General features: G+C 41.9%; 2 protein-coding genes across 5 annotated transcripts in view; both read right to left on the reverse strand.

Moving 5' to 3' along the window:
* Positions 1-24,140, reverse strand: part of ptpra (protein tyrosine phosphatase receptor type A) — a 333,338-nt gene that overhangs the window by 238,045 nt on the left and 71,153 nt on the right. For 2 of the 4 annotated variants that reach the window (XM_078554083.1, XM_078554102.1), the window contains exon 2: positions 6,354-6,427. The exons of the other annotated variants lie outside the window; for them this stretch is intronic. The gene's annotated coding sequence lies outside the window, so the exon portion shown is untranslated. The remainder of the gene's footprint in view (positions 1-6,353; positions 6,428-24,140) is intronic. 4 annotated transcript variants of the gene reach the window in all.
* The window catches only part of rnf24 (ring finger protein 24), a 632,553-nt gene that overhangs the window by 123,040 nt on the left and 485,373 nt on the right, over positions 1-24,140 (reverse strand). The gene's annotated exons all lie outside the window — the stretch shown is intronic.

Genomic DNA, 24,140 nt, shown 5'->3' on the forward strand with positions numbered 1-24,140 from the left:
TCCCTGGGTATGTCCTGTTCCACTGGCAGGACAGACCCAGCAAAGGTGGCAGCACAGTGGTATACAGTCGGGAGGCAGCTGCCCTCAGAGTCCTCAACGCCGATTCCAGACCCCATGGAGTCTCATGGAATCAGGTCAAACATGGGCAAGGAAACTTCCTGCTGATTACCACATGCCACACCTCCCATAGCTAATGAATCAGTACTCCTCCGTGTTGAACACCACATGGAGGAAGCACTGAGGGTGGCAAGGGCACAGTATGTACTCTGGGTGGAGGACTTCAATATCCATCACCAAAAGTGGCTCTGTAGCACCACTACTGACCAAGCTGGTAGAGTCCGAAAGAACATAGCTGTTAGACTGGGTGTGCGACAGGTGGTGAGGGAACCAAGAGGGAACAACATACTTGACCTCATCCTCACCAACCTGCCTGCCGCAGATGCAGCTGTCCATGACAGTATCAGTTGGAGTGACCAGTGGACAGTCTGTATGAAGACAAAGTCCCATCTTCACATTGAGGATACCCTCCATCGTGTTGTGTGGCACTACCACCGTGCTAAATGGGATAGATTTCTAACAGATCTAGTAACTCAAGACTAGGCAACCAGGCGGCACTGTGGGCCATCAGCACCTGCGGAATTGTACACAACCATAATCTGTAACCTCATGGCTCAGCGTATGCCCCACTCTACCATTACCACCAAGCCAGGGGATGAACCCTGATTCAATGAAAAGTGCAGGAGGACATGCCAGGAGCAACACCAGGCATAGCTAAAATGAGTTGTCAACCTGGTGAAGATACAACACAGGACTACTTGCATGCCAAACAGCATAAGCAGCAAATAATAGACAGAGCTAAGCGATTCCACAACCAACGGATCAGGTCTAAGCTCTGCAGTCCTGCCTCATCCAGCCATGAATGGCAGTGGACAATTAAACAGCTCACTGGAGGAGGAGGCTCCATAAATATCCCCATCCTGAATGATGAGGGAGCCCAGCACAGCAGTGCAAAAGATAAGGCTGAAGCATTTCCTGCAATCTTCAGCCAGAAAAGCCAAGTGGATGATCCATCTCGGCCTCCTCCAGAGGCCCCCAGCATCACAGATGCCAGTCTTCAGCCAATTCGATTCAGTCCACATGGTATCAACAAAAGGCTGAAGGCAATGGATACTGCAAAGGCTATGGGCCCTGACAATATTCCGGCAATAGTATTGAAGACTTGTGCTCCAGAACTTGCCACACCCCTAGCCAAGCTGTTCCAGGACAGTTACAACACTGGCATCTACCCAGCTATGTGGAAATTTGCCCAGGTATGTCTTATACACAAAAAGCAGGACAAATCCAATGCGACCAATTACTGCTCCATCAGTCCACTCTCCATCATCAGTAAAGTGATGGAAGGGGTCATCAACAATGCTATTAAGCGGCACTTGCTTAGCAAAAATGTGCTCACTGATGCTCAGTTTGGGGTCACTCAGCTCCTGGCCTCATTAAAGCCTTGGTTGAAACATGGACAAAAGAGCTGAACTCCAGAGGTCAGGTGAGAGTGACTGCCTTTGACATCAAGGCCGCATATGACTGAGTGTGGTATCAAGGAACCCTAGCAAAACTGGAGTCAATGGGAATCAGAGGGAAAACTCTCTGCTGGTTGAAGTCATCCTAGGACAAAGAAAGGTGGTTGGGTTGTTGGAGGTCAGTCATCTCAGCTCCAGGACATCACGGCAGGAGTTCCTCAGGGTAGTGTCCTCGGCCCAACCATCTGCAGCTGCTTCATCAATGACCTTCCTTCCATCATAAGGTGAGGTGTGAGGATATTTCCTGATGATTGCACAATATGCAGCACCATTCGTAACTCCTCGGCTACTGAAGCAGTCCATGTCCAAATGCAGTTAGACTTGGACAACATGAAGGCTTGGGCTGACAAGTGGCAAGTAACATTCGTGCCACATAAGTGCCAGGCAATGACCATCTCCAACAAATGAGAATCTATCCATTGCCCCTTGACATTCAATGGCATTACCATCATTGAATCCCCCACTATCAACATCCTGGCAGTTACCAATGACCAGAAACTGAGCTGGGCTAGCCTTATAAATACTGTGGCTCCAAAAGCAGGTCAGAGGCTAGGAATCCTGCAACAAGTAACTCACCTCCTGACTCCCCAAAGCCTGTCCACAATCTACAAGGCACTAATTAGAAGTGTGATGGAATACTCCCCACTTGCCTGGATGAGTGCAGCTCCAAGAACGCTCAAGAATTTTGACATCATCCAGGACAAAGCAATCCGCTTGATTGGCACCCCATCCATAAACATTCTCTCCCACCATCACCGACACAATGTGGCAGCAGCGTGTACCATCCACAAGATGCTGAAACTGACCAAGCAACCTGAAATAGCATCTTCCAAACCCATGACCACTACCATCTAGAAGGACAAGGGCAGCAGTTAGATGGGAACATCACCACCTGGAAGTTCCCCTCCAAGCCACTCACCATCCTGTTTTGGAAATATATTGCCGTTCCTTCACTGTTGCTGGGTCAAAATCCTGGAACTCCCTTCCTAACAGCACTGAGGATGTACCTACACCACAGGGACTGCAGCGGTTCAAGAAGGCAGCTCACCACCACCTTCTCAAGAGCAACTAGGGATGGGCAACAAATGCTGGCCTAGCTGGAAATTAAATTAAATTAATAAAATCTGGAATTGAAAATTTGTCTCAGTAATGGTAACCATGAAACTATCATTGATTGTTGTAAAAATCTATCTGGCTCACTAATGCCCTTTATGGCAGGAAATGTCCTGTCTTTACCAATCTGGTCTACAAGTGACTCCAGATGCAGAGCAATATGGTTGCCTCTTAACTGCCCTCTGAAATGGCCTAGCAAGCCACTCAGTTCAAGGGCAATTAGGGATGGGCAACATATGCAGGCCTTGCCAGTGATGCCCACATCCCATGAAAGAACATTACTGGTTCGGCCTCAACTGGAGTATTGTGTTCAGTTCTGGGTGCCACACTTTACGCAAGATGTGAAGGCATTAGAGGGTGCAGGAAAGCTTCATGAGAATGGTTTCAGGGACTTGAGTTATGTAGATAGATTGGAAAGATTGTGACTTTTTTTCCTTGGAGAAGAGAAAGTTGAGAGCAGATTTGATAGAGGTATTCAAAATCATGAGGGGTCTAGACAGAGTAGATAGGAAAAAACTGTTCACATTGGTGAAAGGATCCAGAACAAGAGAGCACAGATTAAGGCAACTGGCAAAAGAAGTAATGACACCAGGAAAAATTTTTCACACACGAGTGGTTAGGATCTAGGAAACACTGCCCGAGTTTGGAACTATATTGCCGTTCCTTCACTGTTGCTGGGTCAAAATCCCAAAGAGCACTGTGGATATATCTAAATCACATGAACTGCACCAGTTCCAGGCGGCGACTCACCACCACCTTCTCAAGGGCAATTAGTGATGTGCCTAGCCAGCAGTGCCCACATCCTGTGAAAGAATTTTAAAAAGATTGTGGTGGAGGTTCAATTGAGGCATTCAAGAGGGAATCGAATTGGTATCTGAAAAGGATGAACGTGCAGGGGCTACAGGGAAAAGGCAGGGGAATGGCACTAGATAAATTGCTCCTATGAAGAACCGACACAGACACAACAAGCCAAATAGACTCCTTTAGTGCTGGAACAATTCTGTGATTAATGTAAAATACCGTAAGCACTTCACAGGGTGGTTAAACAAAAGTGGATAATGAAACACAGAGATAAAAACAAAAAACTGTGGATGCTGGAAATCCAAAACAAAAACAGAAATACCTGGAAAAACTCAGCAGGTCTGGCAGCATCAGCAGAGAAGAACAAAGTTGACGTTTCGAGTCCTCATGACCCTTCAACAGAACTAAATATTTCACCCCTTTCCTATTTCTACTTAGTTCTGTTGAAGGGTCATGAGGATGCTACATGTGTCAATAATTAGTGGTGAGATTGAGATCTGGTAGTCTGGATGATTTTGCACTTGTAACTCAATCTTTAACCATCTTTGTAGCCGTTCCAGCCAATCATTCAATCTGATCTTATTACAGGGCTGCTGATTTTTATTTTTAGCCAACATTAACAATAAACATCAGGTCAAGAGCAATCGCTAGATGAGAAAAAAGACAACTGTCCATCCAGTTCATCTTCTAACATCCTGGTCGTTTCATGATGCAATGTTGATAGAGATATTGAATTATTAAGAAAGTTACTCTTTATCAATTAGTCTACAACCAGCCCAGGAGATAAGGCAAACCGCAGTGGTGGAAAGCTTTGGGAACCATAGATCTAAAGTCACCCATTTCACTCAAGCATGCTTCAATTAGCACATCATGTCTCAAAATTATTCATCTACCATATCCCAAAATAATATTTTCTGAAAGGAAGTAATCTAATTTGCATTTGGATAAATCAACACTGTCTGCTTCCTCTCTTTCTAAGTAGCACAGATAGCCCACTGAGCTCACTGATAAAATGTTTTTGCAGATTAATTTTAAAATTTACCTCCCTTTAAATGCAGTCTGTGTCCTGTGGTTCAACTGTCTGGCTATGGTAAGAATTTAAAAAATTACATTCATATCACATCTCAAGATTCTCTTTTCCAATGAAAAGATGGTCAACTCCCATAATCATCAGTCATAATGATCAAATCATCTGGTTGCCCTCTTTTGTAACCCTTCTGTAGCTGCAGTATCCTTTTTTGTACTGAGGTGGCCAGGACTATATACAGTATTCCAAGTAAAGTTGTGTCACTCATTTACGATGTAGCAGGTTTCATTACATCCCAACAGTTTATTTGATTTGCTGTCACCAATCATTGCTGCAATAGCTTCAATTTATTTTCAGTCAGGACTCACATATCTCTTTCATTTTCCATAAACATTTTCTATTTATGTAATTGTCACATCATGAGATTGTTTTTAAAATTCCTATTTCTTTTGTTTCTCTCTACACTAAACTTTATCTGCCATCTGTATGCCCAATTCTCAAGTATATAAAAATCCTTCTGTTGCTTATCCTATTCAGTTTTGCAGCCTACCACATACATTAGCTTTATATCATCTGCAAGATGAGCCACTCTTTTTGTGACTCTGGCCTCCAACAATTTTATCTAAGATTTCCCTGCATTCTGCCATTTTAAATTTTGCTATAGTACATAGCAGGTTAAAAATCAGTTTTACTCACGGTTCATTGTCATCTTTTCTGACAGCGTATTTTTAACCAAATGCTCAGGGAAAAGCCAATTAACATAAGCATTGTGTGTGATTTGTTGAAATAAACATTTTTAATGGCAGCTCTTTCTAAATGTAAGCTAGCTAAATTTAGACTGTCCAGCATCTGTTTTGAACATGAAATTATATGCATCAATCAGTTGCTATAACATAGCATCCAACAGTAACTTGGGATAGTATGCATGAACTACTTAAGTATGTAGATACGGGACATTGATATCAGAAAAGTAAAAATAATCTACACAAAGTTTAATAATGGAATCCATTAATGTACATTCAATTTTTTTTAATTTGCAAAACTTAAACCTGCTGCCTACTTTCTGAATCTTCTTTCATGTAGACAAATCAATAATTCAGGGAAACTTTCACACAAGATAATTTATTGGGAAATCTTAATGAAGCAAATGGCACAAAATCAGTTTGAGACAACTAGACACATTTCCAAAGCAAAATAATTGAATGAGATAATGCGGCACGGGTCTAAGATTTAACATAAAAAGAATAATCTTATTGCAAATTGAATTGTTTTTCTATAAAATTTCATATGTTTTTACATTCAAGAGCAAAAGTTCTCAAATTGCCACTCCTTGCACCAGCTACTTGTGGTACAGTGGTGAGGTTAGCACAATTTTGCAGGTCAGAACTCGACTAAAACTGTGTGCTATTTACTCACTAAGCTTTTAAATTCCTGACTGTTGTCATATTACATAATCTGAAGCAAATACAGCATTTGGGAGGATGCCGTCATGGCTACACTGTGTGAAAAGTTGACCAGATCTGGGCTTTGACCTCCAAATCCCTCTCCCAAATCCTCCAGCCTATGTTCTGCCCATAAGCTACCTTCCTACCCATTCAGACTACAAAAATTGCAGGGCTTTTTTTTTTTAAAAGCCCACATTTCTCAAATTGTAAATTTATGTATTTGAAACTTTTAGCAGCTTTAATACTTACCATCTGAACCAGATTTGAACCCAGCTCCCAATAGTAAATTAACAACATTCGCCTCAATGTGCCATCCGTTTCCTCTTTACATATGCTTCACATTATGATACCAGATTTTCCATATTTTCCAATCTCCTTAAATAGGTTTCCTACCTTGGTCACAGCAAATGCTTCAACTTTTAAGGATTAATACATTTGGGATCCATAAAAGATATTGGTGTTGATACCTGAAATTAAGAAGAAAATTTATAACCACTTTTAATACTCTAATGATATGTAGTGATGTAAAACTGTAGCATGAATTAAAGGGACACTTAGAAAAATGTTCGACAGAGCTTCACAGAAGTAAATTTTTAAAAATGGACTCAGCAGCAAGTAGGAAAAATAAACACAACACATTTTGAATAACAAAATGCAAATTATTTTTAAAATTAGATAATCTTACTGCACAGGTCATTCAATCCATCATGCTCAACTCTTTGAAAAAGTTCTTTCCCTGTAGTCCTGCCATTTCTTTCCTTTTTAAATGACATAACAAATTCCTATTCTGCTTCCATCACCTACTTCCAGATCAATTTGCTATAACATATTCTCATCTTCATTATTTATTTTAAATTTGTGTCCTCTGGTATGACATCCCTGCCTATGGGAACAGCCATACCTATCTTTCTATATTTATGATTTTTGAAACTTATATATTTTTTAAATTTCATTCTTGGGATGTGGGCAGCTTGGCATTTAAGAGTCAACCACATTACTGTGGGTCTGGACTCACATAGTAAGGACAGCAGACATCCTTCCCCAAAGGGCTTTAGTGAACCAGATGGGTTTTTACGTCAATAGGCAATAGTTTCATGGTCATCATTAGACTTTTAATTCCAGAATTTTTATTGAATTCAAATTCCACCATCTGCCATTGTGGGATTCAAACCCAGGTCCCCATTACCCTGCGTCTCTGGATTACCAATCCAGTGACAATACCACTACGCCACCCCTTATATATCTCCCCATAATCTCAATCCCAGTTTCTCTAGTCTCTCTACTGTCGTCCCTCATCCCTGGTGCTATTATAATAAATCTCACTCTCTCAAGGCTTTGGATATGTGGATACAGGACAATGATGTAAGAAAAGAAAAAATAATCTACATCTTCACACAAAGTTTAATAACTGAATTCAGTGATGTATATTTAATTAATTTTAGTTGAAACTTGCCAAGTCCTTGGCATTATTCCTAAAATGTGGTTCTCAGAATTGGGCTCAATATCTAACTGAGGCCTAAACAGTGATTTATAAAGGTTTAGCATAACTTCTTTGCTTTTGTACTGTTCACGGCCTTATCAATCTACTGTCACCTTAACAATGGGAGGTATCTTGAGAAGGGATCAATGAAGGCAAAAGGTAATATGAACATAAAGGTAAATCGAAATTGCATAATTTCTGGTATTATTTGCTAGAAAGCAGCATCAGCCAACAATGCTTTCAGAGTTATATGTTGAGGATAAGGGATGTCAATGTAAAGAAAGTCTCCACATTTAGATTGACATCAATATCAAGTAATCCCAGATCAGGTATGGGATGGAGCAGGAACATCGTCAAGTTTATTTTTGTGACTCAAACAAGAGTCTTGTGACTCACACAAGACTCAGGAAAGCATCCTTATATTACCCAAGAATTACTATTTAGTTTCCACACCATTGTTATGGCCCCAAATTTCAGGTATATTGGCAATTTGTGCCAAAAAACATAAATCCCTACAGTAAAATGGTGGCCAAATTTCACACTAATTCCTTTGACCCATCAAGAAGAGAAGTTTCATCTGGAACCATTTACTAGAATACCATATTTCAGTTAAGGTCAGGTTCATAAATTACTGTACAAAATCATGCACCAAGACGAGGAGCAAACATTTGATTCTTGCCCCAATATGTTTTTTTTTGAACCAATTCCAAACGAAGGAGGGCATTAATTTTTACTTTTTGTTTAAAGATATTAAATTCTCAGAAGAGCTACATATAATAGGCTGGCAATTTTGCACTGAGATCTCACTTTCAAGATTCAGAGTGCATTCAGGCTACCATTGTCGCACAGATAGGAGAACATTCATCATAACAATATTGAAATTATGGGATTAAGACAGTCTTAATCCCGAGTCGGGGCCAGCAATTAAGGTTTTCTAGAAAATTAGGTTGCACTATACATCTTAGTAATAGTAATTTTAGGCCTTCACATTCCAAAAGTTCAGCATCAGTGAAAAGCCAAAACCATTTCAAGCTATTGCTAATTTTGACATATGAATGCAAAGCATCACAGCTTGCCCAAATCAATTAGCTTGTCAAGAGATAGCAACTTTGCTTTAAAGTATTCAGCATTACAAAAAAGATTTCGAATATTCTAATATTCAGTATCTATAAGACAGAATATTTAGCTCATTAAAACAATATACAATCAGGGCAACTTGGCTCTGTGGTATCACTCTTGCCTGAATCAAAATATTTAGGTTCAAGTCCCACTGCAGAACATGATCTATGCTGACACTTTCTGCGGTATAGAGGGAATGCTCATCGTCCGGTCTTTCAGATAAGACTCAAACCATGGCCCTTAGTGAGTATTAAGATGGATGTAATTGATGCCAATGCACTATTCAAAGAGCAGAAGAGTTCTCCTGACATGTTTTGATGAGTAGCCTCTCAATTACTAACAAAAAAATCAGACTAACTGGTCATTTATCTAAATTTCTGTGGGGAGCCATTCAAATGATGCACACATTAAAAGAAAAATTTTCTTTATAAAACTCCGAACTCTCGAGATAAGGTAAATCAAGTTAACTCCCCAAAACTCGTTCAAATGTTTCAAAAGCCTTCACTTGTAACTTATCCCACAACTTCAATAAAGTCCATAGAAAACACTTTCTACTGAAGGTTAAACAATTGGGAATTATAGGTAAACTGTAGATGCAGATTAAAATTGTGTGGAAGAAAACATTATGTCTCTATTAGGGAAATTCCGAGGGTGTGAATCCCTGAATTGCATGCCATGGAATCAATACAAATAACCCTATTATTCCCAATCTAGATGATCATCTTGGATTCTGAATACAACTTAAACTGGTCAATTTCCAGGACAATGAAGTAGAGGGGAGCAGTTCCACAGAAAGCACCGTAAACCAGTGTTCAACAAATCAGTGGCACATGCATTTAAATGCAAGAGAAGTTCAAGGGACTGCATATAGCGAGAGGTGGGGAGGAGAAAAACTGGGGGGTAAGAAGACAATGCTATGGAAATAGCGAAAAATAAAGTAATAAGGGTCTGGAGGTGTCAATGAATTACATAACACACCAAATTACATAAGCAGCAAACAAAAAATATAACTTATTTTGTTAGAGCAGCAGTGTATAACTCAAAGAGCCATGCTAAAATTTTATAAAATCCTGGTTACATTATCTTAAACAGTGTTTAATCTAGTTCATTAAGGCAAAAAGAAAAAGGCAGCCCTATAGGCAGGGGGAGAAGAGTCACAACGCTCAACCCCGACACCCAAGGACTGAGTTATAAGGAAAGCCCAAAGAAACTGAAAGGAGGTAAGTCTAAGGGGATTTATACATGACTGAATGGTATATGAAATAAAGCTATTTGAAGGCGGGAGCATACTCTAAAGTTAATGAAAGGACAATTTGGGACAGGTGTCAGGAGGAACTTCATGGAAAGAAAGGTATGATAGCCGAAGATTCATTCACGATTGGTTAAATTATTTATTACTATTGGTACAAAAATAGCCTTTTCTCCTAATTTATTTTAAAAATTACGTTCCACTGGTTTTATGAACCCTTCTAATCTGGCAACCTTCAATCAGATTACCTCAAAGTCTACTAATTTCTCAAAAAGAATAAACTCAACCTTTGTTGATCCTTACTCCTAATTTAGATTTTCAATATTTGGAAATATTCTGTTTGCTCCTGTAACCTGATGGCCAAAACAGTAAACAATACTCAAGAGGGAATTTGATGTTATACAGCAACAATGTAACATGGTATAATTTAGATGATAAAAACAAAAAACTACTGCAGATGCTGGAAATCCAAAACAAAAACAGAATTACCTGGAAAAACTCAGCAGGTCTGGCAGCATCGGTGGAGAAGAAAAGAGTCGACGTTTCGAGTCCTCACGACCCTTCAACAGAACTGTTCTGTTGAAGGGTCGTGAGGACTCGAAACGTCGACTCTTTTCTTCTCCACCGATGCTGCCAGACCTGCTAATTTAGATGATGATTTGCTGCAAAGCAACCCACTACCAGAATTTCACAGATTACTTCAGAAACATATCCACTTCTAGATCTTTGCACCAGAAGGAAAACATGCACTTTATGCTCTCCTCTATTAACTGCTTGGCTGGATCTGAATAACACCATCAAGGTTGAGCAAGGTTGCAAAACGTTGCAGCCCAAGTTTCTTTCCCATTTTCTTTAATTTCTCCCTGCCTCTGACCCAGAAGCTATAGGTTCAAATCCCACTCCAGGACTTGACAGCTAAGGAAAGTGTTTATCTGGAGTTTTCTTGTAGTTGGGAGTCTCTGGGTTCATCAAACACTTCAGTTTATTGCGCATTTTCAAAAGGTGCACACGCAGCTCGAATCTTGCACTTCAAATCTTCCAGTTCAAGTTTGATACAAACATTTTCTGATTTTATTTATGTTTTTTATTGCTTCTCCTGCTGCAGGGCCTTTATCTTGTTATTCAATACCAGCTGCTGGTACATTTCTGGAAACGTCTCTTGTATTCAAAGAGGAACTCACTTGGGACTTCTGTCTCGGGATTCCCAACAAGATAGATTCCTGGGACTTTCGGAAAGTACTGTGTCTCTCTGGTGCCCTCGTGTGCTTTGTTCAGGCATTGTTTTTTCTTTCTTTTAGTCGCTTTGCTGAGGGCTTTCGATACCTTTCAAGCTTTGCACACTACTCAACTTGAAGATTAAAACATTTGTCAAAGACTATTAATACTTCATCAAAGCTGGTTGAGGACTCAGCAGTGCACTGCATTAGGATTACTTTGTCAGAAAGTTCACCAAGCGAATATAAATAGGTATTAATCTGGACTTCTTCTGATTTCTTACTGAGATCTGATGTTCTCCAGTAGTTTAAACATTCCATTCTCCAGGACACACAATTTTTTGTTAGATTTGCCCCTGGGGTGAGTCTAAACTGGTCTGGTAAGTTGCATGATCCATGGCCTTTTTTTTCCTCTTCAAGGTGGCTCCCCACAGCTGCTGTTTTTCTTTTCTCTCTCTGCTCTTCCCACATTTGCCAGTTTCAATGGTCTCCCATTGCGCTGACAGGGTCATTTTTTCCCAACTATTCTCTGTGCAAAAAATGCCTAAAAAAATCATTTGCCAACTACGTGTTCCTTCAAGCCTTGGGTATCAATTTCAAAACAATTTTTGCTCTGCCTTTTGTTTTTTTTATATAAACCTTTTCTTCTTCAGTCCAGCTCAGCCGCCTCATGTTATCCTGCAGGCTGTGAGCTTGTCACAACAGCTCTCTTGCAGCAGTGCTCTGGGATGTGCTGGTCCTGATGGTTGCCTATTTTAAAAGGTAAGTTCAGCATTTTTTGTTGTATTTTTGCTCACCCTTCCAGTGATTTGGCCAAGTCTCTTGACTCTGCATTCACTTAGGTTCTTCTTTTCATGTGCACGATGGATTATTCTTTTTCAGCCTTTTTTTCCCCATTCTTTTTAAATTTTCTCAGCCTTTTTGTGATCTGGCCAGGTCTCTTAACTTTGATCAGGTCTGTCAATGGGACCTCACATGCCTGGTGGTGTCCTTCAGCCTCCATATCTGCAATGAAACTTTTCATTTCGGCCATCTCCAAATGTCTTCAATTTCATTTTGGGCAATCTCCAACTGTGTCTTCAACTTAGGTGCACTTCTCTAAGATCAGGCTTGAATTTCTTTAGTTTTTCATGCTTTGAAAATCTGGGTTCCTTCCCCAGCTTCTCTGGGATATCTGGGTTCCTCTTTCACTGCCACCATGTTGTAAGGTTGTTTAGTTTCATTGGGAAGTCTGGAGGCTTGTATGGTTGAACATAACCCGTTTATTGGTAACCAATAACTATGTACATATCCAAGGTACTGCCATGTTTTGGTGCTGTCTCCAAGCATGGCTCCTTCTAGACTCTTCTCCACAATCTACTTTCATGTGACTCTATATAGTAGAGTATACTACTATATAGTACACGCTGCTGCCATTGCACACCAGTAGTAGAGGGAATTAATGTTAAACGTGGTTAATAGGGTGCCAACCAAGCAGGCTGCCTTGTCCTGGATGGTGTCAAGCTTCTTGAGTGTTGTTGGAGCTGCACTCAACCAGGCAAGTGGAGAGTATTCCATCATACTCTTGGCTTGTGCCTTGTAGATGGTGGCTAGACTTTGGTGAATCAGGTGGTGAATTATTCACTGCACAAGTCCTGGCCCCTGCGCCACTCTTGTAGCCACAGTATTTTTACATTGGTCCAGTTAAGTGTCTGGTCAGTGGTGGATGGTGGTGAGCTCCTGCAGACATGTCCTAGGCATGAGATAATTGGTCTCCAACAACCATCTTCCTTTGTGACCAGCTACAAGTGCAAGTAAGGCAACACATTATTTTAGCCAGATGCACGAATAAAAAAATGCTTTTCACACAATAAGGTAAATGTATTTTAAGTGTATATTCACTTAATAAATATCTACCACCTTAATACTTCCCTCCTTAACAATAGGCTTTCTTAGTAATAGATTCCACCATTTTCCCAACAACTGATGTTAGGCTAACTGGCCTGTAGTTCTGTTTTGCTTTCTCCCTCTTTTCTTGAAAAGCAGTGTAACATTTGTCAACTTCCAAGCGGATGGGACAATTCCCAAGTCTAAGGTACTTTGGAACATAGCTACCCACAATCTCTGCAACTATCTCTTTTAGAACCCTAGGGTGTAGGCCATCAGGTCCCACGGATTTGTCAGATATTAGTCCCTCAAGTTTCCCCAATACTTTTTCTCTGCTGATATTAATTTACTTAATTTCCTCACTCTTTTTAGCCTTTAGGTTACTGTCCATTTCTGGTATGAAACATGTGTCTTCTCCTGTGAAGACAGGCACAATATTTGTTTAATGCCTCTGCCGTTTCCTCATTCTCCACAATAATTTCTCCAGTTTCTGCTTCTAAGGGACAAACGATTACTTTAGCTACTATTACGGACAGCCCTAATTTCTCCCCTCAGTCCATAAACAGAAAGGTGTTTTTGATTTCTGATTACCCCACTTCGTAAGTGGTAATGTGTTTTCCTCAACCCTTCAGTTTGGAGTGCTCCAATCCTCCATTAATAACCCCACAGCAAACTCGAGATAAGGTAAAATAAGAGGGCTGGTTTAGAAAGGGTCTGCCTGATTTTGCAGGCCTATGGGTGAGGTCATAGCTGTCTGCTATGACTGCTGCACCCCTGGCTGTCAGGATTCTCTGCTCATCTAGGTGTATTCGTAGGTTGGAGGGTAGGCAATTTTTGAATTCCTCCAATAGTACTAGCTCACGCAGCCACCTCATAGGAGCATGGGATTTTTAGGGATCTTATCCATCTGTCAAACGCGATTTGTTTCAGCCATTCAAACTCAATGTAAGTTTGGGATGGCTTCTTACAAGTGTTCTGGAATTGCTGGCAGTATGCCTTTGGGAGCAAATCGTAGGCATTTAGGATGGCAGGCTTGGTCTATTCATAATACATGGACATATCAGGAGGCAGTATAGAGTAGACCTCTTCGGCTCTCCCTGACAGCTGCCCTTGAATTAAAAATGTCCAGATCTCTGAGGGCCATTTTAGCCGTCCTGCTATTTTCACAAAAGGTATTAAAATTACTCCACATCGCTCTCTTCAAATTTGGGAAGGAATCTTGTATACTTGAGAGCCTCAGAGAGTGGTTCCGGGTTAGGGGGATAGGGGATGCTGTCGGGTAGAGGTATTTTCACTTGCAGCTGTTAGTTGTCTGCTCTCTCTCTCTCCCCTTGTGCGGCTACTTCCATTTCCAATTTTTGGAGCTGGAATTCTCTTTCATTTTCTTGTTCCCTTCCTCTCTCTTGCCCTCTCGTTCCCTCTCCTGAAATTCCAGCTCCAATTTAAGCTTTTCCAGCTCAAAATTGGCTAGGGGAGGGGAATCAGTCACGATTGAGCTCTTCATCAGACTGCTCCACTGGTAACGTCAGGCTCAGACGTTCTATCAACGCCAGGATTAGTTCCTTTCCTTTGATTTTGCTGGGCAAGTTGAACAGTATCTCCCTAGCTACAGCTTTCAACTGATCTGTGCTAAGGGTCTCCAACCTTTCTCCACTTAGATTCTCTTGGTGATCAAACATTTGGGTATCAAATGTTGCCATCTTCTTAGTTTTAAGACAAGGAATTTGCTACTTGTCTTAAAATTAGTTCCAACCATACGGACTCGAAACATCAACTCTGTTTCTCTCTCCACAGATGCTGTCAGACCTGCTGAGTTTTTCCAGCATTTTCTGTTTTTGTTTCAGATTTCCTGCGTCCACAGTATTTTGCGCTTAACTGTATTTTCCCTCTTCGGCTTCCAATTGGTTTCTTTCGGTATCCAATTCAGCCTCATTTTAATATTTTCAAATTGGGTCATCCTGGACTTGAGCTTCCAATTTCTGTTACAGAGATGTTACAGGTGGGGGATTAACTTAAACAGTCTCGACTTCTCCTCTCACTATCTATCCATAAACAAAGGTGTATCTGATTTCTGATTTCTCCCCTTTATAAGTGGTGGTCTGTTTTCCCCCACCCTTCAGTTTGGAGTGATCCAATCCTCTATTAATAATCCCACAGCAAATTTGAGATAAAGGTAAAATAAAAGGGTTGGTTCATTTTACACACAGACAATGTGGGAAAGGGGTTTTGCAACATCCACCCCTTTTTGCACTCAAACAATAAAAGAGGGATAAGGGAAAGAAAGGGGTACAAGGCAAGACCACGATAAAAATAAGACCACGTGAATCCAGAGTCCAGAATCAAAAGTCCAATGGTGTATTCCTTCAGAGGTTAGCAGGCTGAAACTGTTGCAGGGTGATCAGACTTTCCAGAAGCGAGGACTTCCACGATGGGAGAAGGCACACGGGGATGAATTAGTCTTGAAGGCACAGATACAGAAGTTCCAATGTTCCAGTAGTTCACAGTGTAGGTGAGGGCCAGACACTTCATCTGGACACAGCTCTTTCTGCTGCTACCTGTTCGATGATAAAATGGTAGACTGCCTGGGTTAAGTTCCACACAGTATTATTACATGTTCTAACAGCTTGGGGGAGGTCATGTGACATACCTCCCTCCGCTTCTCCTAGGTATTGGTCAAAAGGATGTATTTTCCCAGGTCTGGAATCTTGAGGTGTTTAGTAGCAGAGTCAGAGTCCGTTTTGTCCTTTGCAGACATACCGTCTTCCGTTGGCTGAAGCTCTGCCTTAGCAATGCAAAGGGGGTTGGTGCCTTTCTTTGGAATTTGATTGTCAACTGTCACAGAGGGAATGAGCACCTTAAAGATAACAAGGTCCCTGTTGGTACCTAATCTCAAGTTTGCTGTGGGATTATTAATCGAGAATTGGATCACTCCAAACTGAAGCGTTGGGGAATACACACCACCACTTATAAAGAGGGGAAATCAGAAATCAAAAACGCCTTTCTGTTTACGGACAGGTAGTGAGAGGAGAAATCAGGGCTGTTTAAATTAATCCCCCACCTGTCCGTAACAGAAATTGGAGCTCAAGTCCAGGATGACCCAATTTGAATTTGGTCAGCTTCCAAAATTTTAAAACGAGGCTGACTTGGATACTGAAAGAAACCAACTGGAAGCCAAAGAGGGAAAATTTGGTGGCTGAAGCTAAGTTTATGACAAGTAACTTACCACAGCAAATTTCTGAAGGCTATAAATTCCTCTAGTGAGAATCATGGCTAGTCAGGGTAAAGCCTTGTCCATTTTTACAATAAAAATAATTTTATAAAGCTGGCCAGGACACGACTCTCTTCCTTTTCATATACCTACAAAAGCTTTTACAATCTGTTTCCATATTTCTGGTGAGTTTACTCTCATATTCTACCATTTCCCTTCTAATCAACTTTTTGGTGGTTATTTGCTGGTTTCTAAAACACTCCCAATCCTCAGACTTGCTACTGTTTTCCGCCCCTCCTGGTCCCCATGTTAGCGATTATTGTCAACGATTCTCTCTCCGAGTGTTGTCCCTCTCACCTTAAAATTTGCCATCATCACACCTCCACCCCAAAAACAAACTGTTGACCTCGCCATCCTTGCAAACTACTGCCCTATCTCCAAGCTCTTTTCTCCCAAGTCCTTGATTGTGTTGTCTCGACCCAAATCCATGCCCATCTTCCCCAAAACACCAGGTTTGACTCCCTCCAATCAGACTTTAGCTCCTACCACAGTACTGTACCTAAATGGCTCTTATCAAAGACACAAATGGCATCCTATGTGACTGTGATAAAGGTAACTATCTCTCCTTGTCCTACTCAACCTCTCTGCAGCATTTGACAAAGTTGACCACACCATCCTCTTCCAACATCTCTCCAGTATCAATCAGCTAGATGGGGCTGCTCTCGCTTGATTCCATTCTTAAGCATCGAACTGCCTCTCTCAATTCCTCCATTGTTGCTAAAATATTAAGACTGCTTATCCAACATCTAGTACAGGGCCTCTCAATTAAATATTGGGAAGACGGAAACCATCATTTTCAGCCATTGCTCCAAATTCATTCCGGAAGCAAGGGAGTCATACCTAGCACAAAGGAAGATGGTTGTGGTTGTTGGAGGTCAGTCGTCTCAGCTCCAGGACATCACTGCAGGAGTTCCTCAGGGTAGTGCCCTCAGCCCAACCATCTTCAACTGCTTGATCAATGACCTTCCATCATAAGGTCAGAAGTTGGGATGTTTGCTGATGATTGCACAATGTTCAGCACCATTCACGACTCCTCAGATACTGAAGCAGTCTATGTCCAAATGCAGCAGGACCTGGACAATATCCAGGCTTGAGCTGACAAGTGGCTAGTAACATTCGTGCCACACAAGTGTCAGGCAATGACCATCTCCAACAAGAGAGAATCCAACCATCGCCCCTTGATGTTCAATGGCATTACCATCACTGAATCCCTCACTATCAACATCCTGCGAATTACCATGGACCAGAAACTGAACTGGACTAGCCATATAAATACTGTGGCTACAAGAGCAGGTCAGACTCTAGGAATCGTGCGAAGAATAACTCACCTCCTGACTCCCCGAAGCCTATCCACCATCTACAAGGCACAAGTCAGGAGTGTGATAGAATAGTCCCCACTTGCCTGGATGAGTGCAGCTCCCACAACACTCAAGAAGCTTGACACCGTCCAGGTCAAAGCAGCTCGCTTGATTGCCACTACATCCACAAACATTCACTCCCTCCACCACCGACGCACAGTAGCAGTAGTGTGTACCATGTACAAGATGCACTGCAGGAATTCACCAAGGCTGCTTCAACATCATCTTCCAACCACATTACCACTACCATTTGGAAGGACAAGGGCAGCAGATGGATGGGAACACCACCAACTGGAAGTTCCACTCCAAGTCACTCACCATCCTGACTTGGAAATATATCGCCGTTCCTTCACTGTCACTAGGTCAAAATCCAGGAACTCCCTCGCTAACAGCACTGTGAATGTACCTACACCACATGGACTGCACCAGTTCAAGGCAGCTCACCACCACCTCCTCAAGGGCAACTAGGGATGGGCAATAAATGCTGGCCCAAGCAGTGAAGCCCACACCCTGTGGGTGAAAAAAAAATTTGGGCAAATGGCCAAAAGCTTGGTCAAAGAGGTAGGTTTTAAGGATTATCTTACAGGAGCAAAGTGAAGTAGAGAGGCGAAAGGGTGAAGGGAGGGAATTCAAGAACTTAGGGCTGAGGCAACTGAAGGTACAGCCACCAAGGGTGAAGCGATTAAAATCGGGGATGTACATGAGGCCAGAACTGGAGGAGTGCAGACATCTCAGAGGGTTCTGGGACTGGTAGAGATTACAGAGATAGGGAAGGGCGACACTATGGAGGGATTTGAAAAGAAGGTTGGAAATGTTAAAATTAAGACGTTACTCAATGTACGTCAGCAAGCATAGGCTTAATAGGGGAACAGGGTTTGAAGACAGACAATAGGAAATTAGTGATTATTTGTGGACTCAACTCTTGCAACAGAATCCTGGCTAGTCCCCCACATGCTGCTGCCCAAGTCTATGTTCTGTGAACTTTTCTGGACTCTAGCAATTCTACTCATGAAATTATGCCAAGTGACGGACTGTTTTTGCTGCAAAGAGTTAGGCAGACACTCACAGATAGGTGGAACATGATAAGCAAAGTCGGGTCAAAAATACTGATGGGTGGTGTAAATTTTAAAATGAATCCCCACTTCAAAACACAATGGGAAGGTTACTCTACTTCAAAAGAATTCTCATAAATGCTACTCCATTGAAGTTAATTGCCGGGGGGTGGGGGGGAGGCGGCAGTGGATAGAAAATAAGAGTGAAATTTACAACACAACCAACTGTCCTCATTAAGTCTAAATAATCAGATTATCTGCCACATTTTGGCCCAACCAAAAAGCTATTAGCTGTAATTTGTGCTGTTATTTGTACTTTCTATGCCATTTCAAAAATAAGCAGGATTCATGCAGGAAGACATTCAACTCTGCTAGTCTCAATAGCTACAACCATATTTTCCAAACAGTGTGGCTCAAAACCTTCCTGTGTAACTGCAGTACTAATAGTTACATTTTCCAATGTTTTTTTTCCCTATTCTAAGCACGCAAGCATTTCCACGACCAACATTTGGCATTTCAATGCTATTCCAGCCTCTACAATCAAACAATTTTTCACATAGGATAAAGCAAATACCAGTAAATTAATTAGTGGTGGCTAAATCTTATTATATAGTTCCTTTTGATGGGCATAATTAGAGAAAATATAATGTACAATTTATTCAAAGTAAAAAATGTAAATATTTTAAGCATAATCTCAAAAGTATAAATATTCCAGCTATAGCTGTATCTACTTTTCCCCAGTTCTTTCATGGGATATCAACACCAACTTGGCCAGCTTTTGTTGCCCATCCCTAACTTCGCTCAGGAAGGTGGCTAAATCACTGCGGTCCATGTGGTGTAAGTATATCCACAGTGCGCAATGGAGGGGGTTCTGGGATTTTGACCAAGTGAAAATGAAGGAAGGGCAATATAGTTCCAACTAAGTATGGTGCGGTGCTTACAAGGGAACTTAAATGTTACTGGACTAGCAATCCAGAAGCCCAGGCTATTGCTCTGGCGGCATGGGTTCAAATCCCACTAGCTGGGAGGGATTTAAATTAAATTAATAAATTTGGAATTAAAAGCTTGACTCAGTAAAGGAAATCATTAAACTACCAGATTGTGTGAAAACCCACCTGATTCACTAATGCCCTTTAAGGTAGGAAACCTGTCACCTTTACCTCTCTGGCCTACATACGACTCCAGGCCCACAAAATCTGGTTGATTCTTAGCTGCCCTTGCAGGTGGCCTAGCTAGGTACTCAGCTGTACCAAGTTGATCCTCAACTTAGAGACCAGCTTAGTGGTTGCAGCGGTTGACTGGTTCAGGCAACCTTACCATGCCATTCCACATCCTCAACCCCAACTCCCAACTCAATTTAGTGCCACTTTGGCACTTACCTGGTCAGAGTTGGGACCTCACTGTCTACAGGAAAAATTTTTCAGTTCAGTAATGAGGGAGCACTGTACTGTTGAAGGTGCTGTCTTTTGGATTAAACCAAGGCTCCATCTGCCTGCTAAGGTGGATGTAAAAGATCTCATGACACCATCTCGGAGAAGAGCAGGGGAGTTCACCTGGCCAATACTCATCTCGCAATCACAATCATAAAAACAGATTACCTGGCCTTTAACACAATGCTGTTTGTACATAAGAACATAAGAATTAGGTGTAGAAGGCCACTGTTTGGCCCTTCAAGCCTGCACCAATATTCAACAAAATCACGGCTGACCTGATTGAGGCCTCAACTCCAATTTCCTGCTTGCCTCCCATAACCCTCAACTACCTGGTCAATCAATAATCTGTCTAACTCAGCCTTGAACACACACTATGACCCAGCCTTCGCTGCTTGCTGGGAAAAGGAATTCCAGATACTAACAACCCTCAGTGAAGAAATTCCTTATCAAGTCTTAAATGGGAGACCATTTATTTTGAAAGTGTGTCCCCCCCCATTCTAGATCCTCCCTCAAGGAGAAACACTCTCAGCATCTACCCTGTCAAGCCCCATCAGAATCTTAATTGTTTCAATAAGATCACCTTTCACTCCTTTAAACACCAATGAGTATAAACCCAACCTGTTCAACCTTTCCTCATAGGACAACCCCTTCAACTCAGCAGTCTACTGAACCTTCTCCGAACTGCTTCCATAGCAAATATGTCTCTCCTCAAGCAAGGCGACCAAAGCTCTACAAAGTACTCTAGTACAAAGTACAACTCACATCCATGTTAAGTTGTAGCAAGAATTCCCTAGTTTTATACTCATCTCCCGTGCAAGAGGTCAACATTTCATCAGCCTTCCTAATTACTTGCTGTATCTGCATGCTGACATTTTGTGATTCATGTGCAAGGACACCGGATCCCTGCCTACTGCAGCATTCTGCAGTGCCTCGCTATTTAAGTAATATTCTGTTTTTCTATTCTTCCTGCCAAAGCGGACACCTCACATTTTCCCTCATTATAGCCCATCTGCCAATTTTTTTGCACACTCACTTAACCTTTATCATGACTATTGCTAAAAAGAGAGACCTGTTGCCTAAGCTTTTTGTCTTGCACTCATCAGGACAAACGCAAGAATTCCAAATTTCAAACAATCGCAACAATTTAAACCACAGGAGAAAAGGGGTGCTCATTGGTTGGCAAGTCTACTTTGATTTTCCATGGCAACGCCTCAGCTAAAGCAGCCGGGAACTATAGGCTCCCCAAGCCCCTCAAGGTAATTCAAAAAAAGGTGCAAGGCTTGAACATTTTCCTTTTGTTTTCAGAGAACAGGTTCTTGCGTATGAATGTATGTCGCTTCTACCAAGCATAAAATGAGCCATGCAATGAGCTTGACTGAAAAATTGGTAGCTATTAGCACAATAAGGATTGTTCATAAATTGACATACATTGTAAAAAGTATGGCATTGGGCGGTACAGTTACTGAGTTAATAGTCTCTATGAAGTGGTATATGTCCTTAATGTAACTAGAGTGCTTCTGTGCAAAAGGTTCCAATTTATGTCTCATTAAGGCATGGGTAATCATGCAAGGAGGTGCATTAGCTTGGGAAAAGAATCATTGAAATGAGAAGCATATATGAATTACACCATTTGTCATATGATTAGCTTGGTGCTGCAGAATTAATCTGTGTCGAACCCTTGTTGCACAGTTGGACCTTTGGAAGTCAGTATCCTGACATGTTTGGCAGCACTCACTTTAAATAGAAATATTGACGGGAAGGAAATTTGAAATTGGCAGAACAAAACAAAAGAATGCAAACTGCTTGCATTTTTTTTAAAAAGGAGCTGCAGGTGCGAGACTCGTTCCCAAAAGTTAACTTCTGCCAAGTAATTAGAATTTTAATTTTGGACGCTGAGTATCGGAGATTTATTTACAATGAATTAACAAAAACAATATGCATTACCGTATCCAAATAAAGAAACAGTAAAAAAGTTCAACACAAATATAAGAGATAATGATAGTGACAGCTTCACCTAGTAAAAGGAGTTCATGACACTGAAGGCAGAGCCCCCGAGAGCCAAAAGATTGCCACAGGGCGCTCAAAAAAATTGACCCCTGCTTGGTGGGATTCGAATCTGCGTCAGACTTGGACAGAGCATTAGACTTGGCGCTGGGCTGATAGTCCAGCTACGTTATCACCACGCCACCATCTACTCAAATTGCCACATACCAACCCCCTCAGCTGAAGAATCAGTACTCACCCATGTTGACCACCTCTTGGAAGAAGCACCAAGGTTAACAAGAAATTCTCCACCTGCAGTACAATGTCCATAGGCAAGACTTGTTCAGTAGCACTGCTGCTGACCGTGTTGGCCATGTCCTGAAGGACGTAGCTGCTAGACTGGGTTTGTGATAGGTGGTATGAGTGCCAACATGAGTGGAAGATCGACTTGGTCTTGTGCTCAAAAATCTGTCACAGCTGCCCATGACAGCACCAAAGGAGTGGCCACCACACAGTCTTTTTGAAGACAAATTCCCATCTTTGTAATGAAGACACCTCCATTGTACTATGTGGTACTGACAGGAACATAAGAACAACCACCTTAAATTTACACAGCACCTTTAACACAGTTAAGTCAGGGTCATTTGTGGCACAGAAGGATGCCCTTTAGCCCGAGTCCATGCCAGCTCCTTGCTAAGCAACCCAGCCAGTGCCCCGATCGATCTCCGCATTGCAAGTTTATATCCTTTAACAGCCCATTCAATTTCTTTTTGAAGTAATTGTTTCCGCTTCCACCACCCTTGTGAGCAGCGACATCCAGGTCATTACCACTCGCTGCATAAAAAAGTTCTTCCTCACATTCCCTCTGCATATCTTGCCGATACGTTAAATCTGTGCCCCCTAGTCCTTGTACCATCAGCTAATGGGAAGAGGTTTTCCTGGTCTACCATATCTAAGCCTCAATCTTGCACACCTCTATCAAATCTCCTTTGCTCCAAGCAGAAGAACCCCAGCCTTTACAACCAATTCTGCAAATAAACACCAAAGCCCCCGCCCCCCCCAACCCTCCACACACCCCAGCAACCCTGGAATTATTCTGGTAAATCTCCTCCGCACCCTATTAAGGACCCTTACATCCTTTCTAAATTGTGGTGGCTGGAATTGGGCCTAACAAGACCTCTATAAAAAAGGCTCAGCATTACTTCCCTGTTTTTGCACTCAATGCCTCCATTTATGAAGCCCAAGATCCCATACGCTTTGCTAACCAGTCTCTCAATATGTTCTGCCGCCTTCAAAGACTGATGTAATAAAACATCCCAAGACACTTCACAGGAGCATTTTAAAACAAGATAACACCAAGCTAACACCTGAGACATTGAACCAGATTTTGCAGTCACGGGCAAAATGGGGGGATTTACCACTATGTGAAGTAGTATGACCCTACCTTGGTCATAGGCTTCAGCAGGAACTTGCTCTCTTGGCTGCAGCATCTCACTGGCACAGATTGCAGCTGGTACTACTATGGGCATGTAGAGTTGCAGCTTCATGGCCATATTGGTGGTGTTGGATTTCCAGGCCGCGTTGAGACGTTGGAAGACTGTCGACGCCCTCCATGTTCTGTTGCCCAACAGTGATGCGGGGACTTTGTTCCCGTCCAGTCATCATCTTGATCGTCTTGCAGCTGATGCGTAGAAAAATCTTCGCATCGCTATTCTCATGTTTGGTGGTCATGCTTGGAGCATGCATAATTCATTGCCCAGCAAGGTGACGTCATCTGCAAAATCCAGGTTGGTCAACTGGTGGTGAAGCCATGGGATGCCAAAGTCTGCACCCACCATCGCCTTCCTCATGATGAGATCAATAACCAAGAGGAAGAGGAATGGGGAGAGTATGCAGCTTTGCCGTATTCCTGTAATGACGTTGAAGGAGTCTCTGGTACCATGCTGGTCTTGAAGCAGCTGCTGGAGGTGCCAAATAAGGTTTTGAAGATATTAATGTACTGCCGTCGAGAGGATGCCGTCGACAGCATTCTTGAAATCAACAAGTGGCTTCTGATGTTTCTAAGTAAAGATCTGCTCGCAGCATGATCTGGCACCCTGGAAACCTGCCTGTTCTTCACAAGGTTATCGTCTACTTCTGCTCTCTTATCTGTTGAGGG

This window comes from Cetorhinus maximus, chromosome 1 (genome assembly GCF_964194155.1).
Source record: "Cetorhinus maximus chromosome 1, sCetMax3.hap1.1, whole genome shotgun sequence".
Taxonomy (NCBI): Eukaryota; Metazoa; Chordata; class Chondrichthyes; order Lamniformes; family Cetorhinidae; genus Cetorhinus; species Cetorhinus maximus.